The following is a 9825-nucleotide window of genomic DNA, read 5'->3' as shown; positions in this document are numbered from 1 at the left end:
TATATATATATTCTTTAACGAAAGAAACAATTACAACTAAAATTAATTTGGTCAGATAAATAAATTTTTTCTCAGCGTATTGTTTATTGTATCATACCGTAAAACAGCTTATAATCTTTCTATTTGAAATAATTTGTTATTTATTAAATTATATGCGCAGTGAGACAAATATTTACATATAACAATTACGAAAGTACAGATAAATCTCAATTTATGCGGTGCTCGAAGATTAATGCGGCTGTTTCTTAGAAAGCACCGCAGGAATGCTTGACTAGATATGTATGCAAAGCGGCTCACGTTTTATTTCATACGTCTGTGTTGCTTCCACACGCTATGTGGTAATCTACATAAAGATAATTTTAATATGTAACACTTTTCATATTCAACATCAAGAGTATAATTCTAAAAATACCAAATAAAAAAAATCAAGAAAAGAATAAAAATTTTAGTCTAAATTTTTTCGCGAAACTACATATTATATTCTAAACTATCTATCGTTAAAAATATTGTATTGATGTTAATGGTGGATGGTTGTTGCTAAAAGTTGAATCTAAAATATACGCGTGTGTGTTCAAAGAGCAAATGCAGAAATACAAAAAAAAAAATTAATATTATAAGTTTTTGTAGTTTTTAATAATGTAGCGTATGATAAATGGTACGCCAGGTAACTCTTAAACGGGATAAATGTCTCGGATAACTCGTTCGTGCCGGTGGTGCATGTTTAATGCCGGAAGTGGCTCGACTCCCAGACCCCGCCGTCATCCTCTCGCAGCGGTTTCCGCAAGCTCCGTAGGGTCATTAGCCAACCATTCATTATGCAACTGCGAGGCAGTATTGCGTCAATATGGGGGCGGCAGATTGTTGGCCCAATCGATAACAATGCGCCGTGTTTACCAGCCGGATAATCAACAGACGCAGCTTCTGCTGCCTCGCCTCCGAAGACCAAGCAAGTGGGAATTATGGTCCGCTTCGCTCCGAATGATATTGCGTTCCGGAAGTGTTACCTTTCCTTGTTACCTCCCTACCCGCCGGCGATCCGGCGACGTCGATTCCATCTCTCTATATCGCAAGTGCTACTATTCAGCCAGAAGCGAGTTACGATTGCGAGCTTACTGTCTCAAAATGATACACATGATCGAAAAGCTATTCGAATTTGTAGTCTAATCGTACATAATCGCTTACGCGATTCAATTATTCCAATATGATTTTCCACTTCGCAATTTACATGGTTGAAGTAATTCGGACGCATACGTCGGCTTTGCTAGTATACATAAATAGAACATAACGATGTTCTAGAGATTTTATATATAGCATAATGTGTTTAGCTGTGTATAATATGGCGATTCCATTTATGAGATATTTTAACAACATATAGAATTAAAAGACGTAAACCCTTTAATGGTACACTGGTAAAAAGAATCTGGTTGAAATTGATTAGAATTCTGGTGGAAAATGGACAAATTAGAATTTTCTAGTTAGCTGAATATATCATTCTGATTGAGATATCCAAAATTCTGATTAATATACAATATATAATCAGAATTTTTCGGTTCATCTCATTTTCAACCGGAAATTTTTTTCAGTGTAAGATTGGAGTTGAACGTGATCCACAGTTTCGTTAGTCAAAGCGTTGTGTATTTTACTGTAATTATTTCTATGTCAGTGAACTTTTACTTGTATTTTCTTTTAATTTATAAATAAGCACAATAAGAAGTTATTATTTGCGAATAATTTTTAGGTCATTATTTACTTTTTTACCTATTTTATACATTGATTAGATAAAAACCAGATCCAAATTTGATTTTGTCTTTCTAAATATATTCTGAAAATTTACCTTACCATTAGAGGGCTAAAATCAATAACACGAAATTGATGATTCAAAGTTTGGTCGCGTTAAACTCGTGTCATATCATGCGACAAGCTATGCATTTCGATGCGTTCGTTACACGAGAGTCTGCTTCGATCGCGATCGTAGAACGGTCGAGCGCGTTCAATCGCCCAACCAAGCCATACGCCATACAAGTTCAACGTCTATGAAACGGCTAGGGTGGAGGAAAAGAGGCGCCGGAAGTACGGGCGCCGTGAGATGAAACGTTGTCGGGCGCGATATTCCCGCGCGTAGAAGGACGCCGGTTCCCTTTGATCTAAGTTGCCGGGAATGCAAGGCGAAGGGACAGCGTGCGTAACTGTCGCCCAGGAAGTTGGGAGTAATTTGCTTAGTTGGATTAGATTGTGAATTTTGTGCAACGGTGTTTGAGCCGCCGTTCATCTCATCGCGTCCTCAGTTACAACCCTATTCCTTCTCCCTTTTCCTTCCCCCCTCCTCTCCCCCCCCTCTACCCCTATCACTTTCTCTCTCTCTCTCTCCGGTCCATCATCATCGATCCTCGTCCTTCTCACGCCCCGCTCTGTCGTCAACCTTATAATTACAGTACCATCTTCAGAGATGAGCTTGCCAATTCATTGCCCGTTGGAAATACGCACTTTGATCCGGCAAGAAGCGGGTATTAGCCGGTAGGATAGGTCATCGAAATCCGCGACGGTGCGCAACGTTAAGCGCCGTCGCCCCGGATAATGCAGACGCTCCCTGATTTCGCGTGCTTTGATCTATCGGGTAGAGCCGTGTAAGGGCGATCGCGATCAGCGGAACCATGCACCCGAGAGTAATATTAATCGGTCGTCAAACGTGGGTATGAACGAATCATGCGGCGTCATTTGTAATTGCGTCAGCTTGGAATAAATTTTCTAAATAAGGAGAGACCGGCTACGCATTTTTGTAGCCGGCCCCATAGCGTTATAAATTTTTCTATTTATATATTTTTTGAAATCGAGTAACCTTACATTTTACCATAATAATTCAGTTTGTATCTACTTTATTTTAATTAAGTGGAAATTATAGCGTTCATATACACTGTAAAAAAGATCGTGTGGATTTAACATCGTGTGCGGTGTCTATATAATTTTCATCGTGTTAATATTAACACCAATGTGCTGTGAATTTATAACGTTGGTGTTTATATCAACATCATCATGGTATGGATTAAAATCCATGGTGTTAAATCCACGTCATATTGATGTGACGTGATGATATTAATATCAACATAGTGAAAATTATACAAACACCGCACGTTATTAGATTCGCATCGATATTTTTTAGAATGTAAATTATTTCGCATACGAATTTTATATTGCAACGTAAGTTGTGATGTCACAATCATTACAGCTTGGCTTATTCCAAATTACGCATATGAATATATATGTGTATGTGTTTAAGAGAGAGAGAGAGAGAGAGAGAGAGAGAGAGAGCCACTTTTTTCAAATAATCATGCGGATTCACCACGTGATTGGTCATTGAAAGATCTCGCGGCCCGACCCAAATACCATTAGCGTCGAATTATGCACGGAGCTTTCGTGATTCGCGTGTAGATCACGATACCGGCAGACGCGTACGTGTGCACCCGATGGGCGCAGCGGGTGCACGCATGCAGAGAGTCGGATATAATCTCGTCGAAACGGTGGTATAGTGTTCTGTATGCAAGCGTTCGGTATATCTGTGAACGGCGCGGCCCGGCCCGGCTCGGCTCGGCTCGACGTGGCGCGGGGGATGCCTAACGGCATTGCGAATCCTATACAAGAGACTTCAGGCACGAATGGCGGATCAATGTTTTATCGATATTGCAGCAGACGTAGCGTTGATGTACGTCTCGAGTCGGCAATACGTATATTGCGCGTGCTTTCTGCCGTTTGCAAGAGGATTTATGGATTAGCGTTTGTTTATTGTCGCCCTTGCTACGATTTTCCCCGTCGGCGACTCGCGCTTTTTTTTTTTACCCGGATGATTCGCAGACGTGGAGAAGGGCATTAAAATGGGCGATCCGAGAAAAAACGGGGAAGACTCGCGGCTCGATATGCATGTTTTGTGACGATTCCTCTTCCATCTTTCTTGCTTTCTTTAACCTGGCTGAAGTATATCCGGGAAGTACATCCGGGAAGATACGCTCGGAAGATGAGCGTTATCCGCTTTTTAAAGCTCTTGCAGTTGGGATATTATTTATCCGCATAAACGAATAATTAAACCTTTTCTCCATGTAAATAAATTACAAAACTGCTCTCGCTGTCGAGATATGAAAGAAAAAAATGTAACAATTTTTGTTATAAAATGAAAGGAAAAAAAAAAATTTGTCCAGCAAAGAAGCAACAGAATTTCCGTAATGGGCGAAGGAGGCACGAACGAAACATGTTAGTAGACAAAGAAGCGATGTGCCTAGCTCATGGTTGGGCCATGCATGAAAGCGCGCCTAGAATCCGCGATGTCGACAGCAGAGAAGGTAGAAGATACGAAGGAGTAGAACGGAGAGGGAGGACCAGAGAGGTTACTGCCGTCAGGAAACTTTTGTTTAAAATTGGAATTCCTTTGCGGCTCGTTGGGACTAGGAATGCAGATAGGGCGGAGGCGACGAAAACCATGAGTGGGCGAGACGAGGTCGCCGGTGGAACGGAAGAAATGCGAGTAGCTGAAAAAGGCGACGTACGATATTGTTTCATCATAAAGGGAAGCTCCTTGCTCGGTGAGGGAAAGCTCTTAAGGAACAACGCCGTCAAAACTTAAACGCGTGTTGACTTGCAGCTTCTTACGTAAACGTTTTGTTATACACTGCGGATTTTCTCGGTCGGGTATTTTCGTAAATTAGTGCAACGCGCGTTGTCGCATATCAATCATGCGCAACGACTACTGGTAAAGAGTGACGTAAATGAAGTAGTAGTAATAGACAGGCAATAAACGCGGACTAATAACAGATAATAATAACAGATGGTCTTATTTAGACGTGTCATCCAATTGCAGAATTTAATAATTTCTACATGGATATTTTTATACTAATTATCCAGACAATACATCTAAACGACGTCTTTATGATTGTTTTGATGGCATGAAGACGTGTCTTTCAGACATGCGTGTTGTCTGAGTATTTACGCCAATTTACATAGCTTGTTGAAGTTATCACGTAAATTTTCGTAACGCGAGTTTCAGCGAGAGTGAATGAGATTCGTGACTTTGAGCTGCGCAGAATTTATACGTCTGCGATAAGCACGTAACAATTGAACAATTATGTGTTATTTGGCCGAATGCGGTAATCGTTTAATTAATTTGCAGGTATCTCACGTACGCCTGGAATCATGTTCCTGCTACGTGTGCCACTACGTGGCTAAACGCATTAACCCATAATTATCGAAATTACAGACCCGAGCAGCAGCCAACCGTGGAGTCTCCTCACCGCCGTCTCCCAAGATTCTCCTCTCGGCCTATTGCGGATACTTAGGTAAGTATCCCATCTCGCTAATTATTCGAACGCAACCGCAACTTCCACGCGGTCCTCCTCTTCCCGCGCTATAGTTTTGCGAACTTAAGAAATCAGCTTGATCAGCTTGATCGTTTAAGAAATTCACTTGGCAAGGATCTTTTTGTGGCGAACCGCGTAATTAAGTTCACGCGCGTCGGCTGTAAGAATCCGAATCGCTGTTTGCGTACGAGTGAGTTTCAGGAATGTTGAAAACGCGAGAGTGGCGAATATTTTCGAGGAGAGGTGGCACGAGGACGTAGAGGACGTCTTTAATTTGCAGTTGGAACGACGTCGCGAGGGGGCGAAGGGGACGATGTCTCTCGTTGGAATTTCGCATCGGAATCGATCGCTCGGAACTATGAAATATCGCCATCGACGATGACGTATTTCATTTCGCCCGTCAATTTTTTTTAAAGGCAAGCATCACGGATATCGACGACCCTTCAATGGAATAACGGATCTCTCTCGAAAAAAAAAAAAAAAAAAGAAATTCCGCCGCGTTGCAGCCGAGGTGTAATTGCGGATGCAGTAAATACTTACCCGGAGCAGCGACAATATACAAACGCAAACGGAAGCAAAAAGACCGATTAGAGAGACGCGATGTAATTAAAAAAAGTTTTGTTCCGTTTTACGTTAAGCTCTGTTTATGACACAATAGCGGCGATGGTGATTCGTTTCGCACACCGACGTTGTCTCCAAATACAGAGGTCCTCTCTCTAATCCGTATTAAATTAATCTTACGAAAAGACCCGTGTAAAGTACGAAAACTTAGCCGGCCGCGGTGAACTTTTTCTATTAGGCATTATCTAGATCCCGAAACACCGCTTATTTCCGGCTAGAAAGTGTTTTATTTGTTAATGCTAGACCGTCTTATCATACTCGTTATTATTCAAGAGTCACGAAGTACCGCGTACACGCGATCGTTACATACCGTAAAATGGTCTCTCGGAACGGTATTTCCTAGCTGGACAGCTTCTTTCAAAGTTCGTCATTTTTTTTATTATCTTTTATTAACCGTTATTATCACTTTTAGGATCTCAGGTTCTTCTATTAATAAAGAAATATCTTTAATATAAAAAACTTTACGTTTATAGTATTTGGAGATCATAAATAGAATAATTTGAATGATAATTTTAAAGTCATGCAAAAGAAATATACGTATTTCATATCTGGATGACGTATGGGAAACGTTGGAATTGCATTAAACGTGATTAAGCCTGACAAAGAGATAAGTATAATGAATAGTGCGCTAATGTGAATGTAGATGAATTTTTACTATTACTTCCTACAAAGAGAGCCTTTTGCCCTCTCTCTCTGTGTGCTAAGTGTTTCTCCAGACTTTTATCCTGATGAGTTCTGGATGGGGTGTGGTTGATTCTGTCAAGAAAATTTACTAGCGATTCTGACGTCCAGCAATTAGAGAAAGTAGGTGCATAAAGTTTCTTCGACTCGACTCGTAACAAAAGTGCTTTCATGATCATTTGCTAATTTGCTAAATATCAAAGATTATACGAAATATTTTAATTCACTTTTTTTTAAGCATTTTTAAATATTATTTTAAATCTATTGCAATAAAAATGAAAATTATTTTTTTTATAAAAGATATTAGATGCAATATACATATAATGCATATACAAATTTATACAATATAGTGTTAAAATGTTTGTACTAGTCTTTTGTTATCGTGAAAATCATGATTAATTATTTGCACTACGTATTTTTGTTTTTTTCTATTAATCGATATCGACAATGATTACACGACATAAATAAAATACTACTATAAATGCCTGCAATAATATTCATCGTTGTCACAATTTCAGTTATTTTTTAAAAAATTATGCAATGTTATTATTATATAATATATATTACATACGTATATATTATATAACGTAACACTGACGCAATTTGTAAGCAATCCTATTTCATGAGATGGTTGGTTTTGCGTACAAATCGATCCCTTTTTTGCCTACGAATCCCCCTCCTATTTCTTCATTAAAATTAATATTTATAATGTATTAAATTAACATATTTTAATAAATTTAACATTTATGATATATTAACTAACACATTTTGTTTATTTATTTATCTTAGAATTTTTATTTTATAAAACGTATAAAACATTTGTATATGTTCATTATTTTATTCGTTCATTTTCTCATAAATAAAGTATGTTATTTTAACATTAAGAAACGTTGAATATCAATTTAATATCAAATATTTAAATAATAATTATATCATGTTACATTAATACTAACAATATACTGAAAATTCGATACAAAATTTTAATAAGGACTGGAGTGGACCGTTTCTAACACAAATACAGAATATTTTTTATCGTGTATTTTTTTATTTTAGTCCGCTCTATTATATTTTGAAAAATTGATTCTCGAAACCACTGCAACGTGCAGGTGAAGAGTGATAAACAAAACATAGTGGTTCATGCGTAGGTACACGGAGTTCGACAAAAGTTTGTTTTCCAGTCGCGCTGGCGCATTCCAGCGTAGAACTTTATGCTAATTCGACGCGCCGACTGTACAACATTAATAGAAGTCCAACTAGCCATCGCAGTAGCGGTTCCCTCGAGCGCAAACGTGCGTTACACGGATGTCTCTCTTGTGAGGATGATGGGACAAAGTCGAGAGGATAATGCATCGATTACGCAATCCTCGCCTATGATCGTTCGGGTAGTTGGAAGCGACGACCGATCGGATAACCGTGTGTATTACACGTAAACTAATACGCCGTCATCCAATAGGAATGCTCAAACTCGAAACCGGCTTAACAAACAACCAGCTTGAGTCTGCATTGTGTGCATTTTACATAGAGATGAACGTAAGTGTGCGCGTTTGTGCGTCACCGCTGCGGAGAGAAGCACGAGCGAACGAAGTCAAGGGTTGCTTGCTTCAGGCGTCACAACTCATCCTAATTACATCTACCCTCGTTTCCGGATTCTGGGGGCTTCCCGTCAGGAGAGTACACTAGTACTTAATTAGTAATGCCTACCGGACCTGCTGGCGCTGCAATTGAGATGTTTAACAATGTTTCCGTTCCCCGGAGAATTATTATATTCTGATTTATTTTACGATAGCAATTATTTTTCTTACGAAAAGGAAAGTATTCATAGAATGTTTAGGAGAGAGAGAGAGAGAGAGAGAGAGAGAGAGAGAGAGAGAGAGAGAGAGGAGAGAGAAAAAAAATACAGGAGCAATACATACATTTTAAATTTCTGCATCTTAAATCATATTAATTCCTAAAGATACATTGAGATACACTTAGCTTTCGTATAAAAATACATTAATACGATATGTCATTATTCATAAATGTCTTTTAACGCGTATTAAATGTTAAGCATTATTATCATATAAGATATTATCTAAGATATTATATAAGATACATATCTTTTCGCAAATGATTTGCTAATTAATTTATCCCTTTCATGTAAATTGATTTAACGCTCAGCCTATCTTTAAATTTAATTATAACAAATCCGGTGTGACTAACGAGCAAGTGGTTGTCGGGTTGTCTGATTATATACGGTGCGTCGAGGAGTACAGCGCTCCGGTTTCGCAAATCATTTATAACCTAGCATTAAAAGATCTTAACGCTCGTGTAGCGTAAAAAATGAACAGGCCGACCAAGTCGGGCCCACTAGCAATTTCGTCTCCCCGGGACATTCTTTCTAATTACTAGAGATTTATTAACGTTGTCGCTGCACAATCCACTTCTTGCATCCCGTACCACCTCCTGCGCGCTTCCCTTAAGCAAGTTCACTTGCCCTATCCCGTGACGATCATTCCTAAAGTAATTGCTCTTGCCGTGGTCTGAGCTAAAAATCAGAGACGCGGAACTTTCGTTATTCTCAGCAGCCATGTAATCGTTTTATTTTCTACCTCCGTTATATTCTATCAATTTAATATAGCAGCGTTTTGTACCTACTGCAAGCAATAACGACAGGTTAAAAGCGTTGTTTGTGTTTAATTTATTTTTAATCACTTATAAATATTATAAAATCTAATTCTTCTCATACAAATCCGTTCTTCTCGATATTCTAAATTCAATTTGTATACTTTAAATCTAAAATATTATAGAAATATAAATATTTGATAAGCACATTTAATTAAAAAATTGATTATTTTTATTAGTAGCGTCAAGATTATTTATTTTTTAAACAATAATCTCAATTTATTGAATATATAATAGTGAGAATTGAAATAATAAAGACATGCAATCTTGTTAGGGTTTAAATAAGAAGGCATTAAATTAAGCAGAGCTAAGCAAGCTACAAGGGTATTTCGGTATAATGAGGCGAATCCTATTTGATACTTAACAATTTTTGTGGTTAAGCGTTTCTTTATCTTTCTGCTTTACCCCATCAACGAGTTGCAAGCTTTAAATATGTTTGAAATTCTCGAAAAATCTCGCAACTAATTTCAAAATATTCATTACATTATACAATATAATAACAATATTATTATATTAACGTGCG

General features: G+C 38.2%; 1 protein-coding gene across 1 annotated transcript in view; it reads right to left on the bottom strand.

Moving 5' to 3' along the window:
• Positions 1–9825, bottom strand: part of LOC108750630 (teneurin-a) — a 487296-nt gene that overhangs the window by 340717 nt on the left and 136754 nt on the right. The window lies entirely within an intron of this gene.

The sequence above is a fragment of the Trachymyrmex septentrionalis genome, unplaced genomic scaffold, assembly GCF_001594115.1.
Source record: "Trachymyrmex septentrionalis isolate Tsep2-gDNA-1 unplaced genomic scaffold, Tsep1.0 scaffold37, whole genome shotgun sequence".
Taxonomy (NCBI): Eukaryota; Metazoa; Arthropoda; class Insecta; order Hymenoptera; family Formicidae; genus Trachymyrmex; species Trachymyrmex septentrionalis.
The sequence above is the reverse complement of the archived record's forward strand: the minus strand, read 5'-3'. Positions and strand labels throughout refer to the sequence as shown.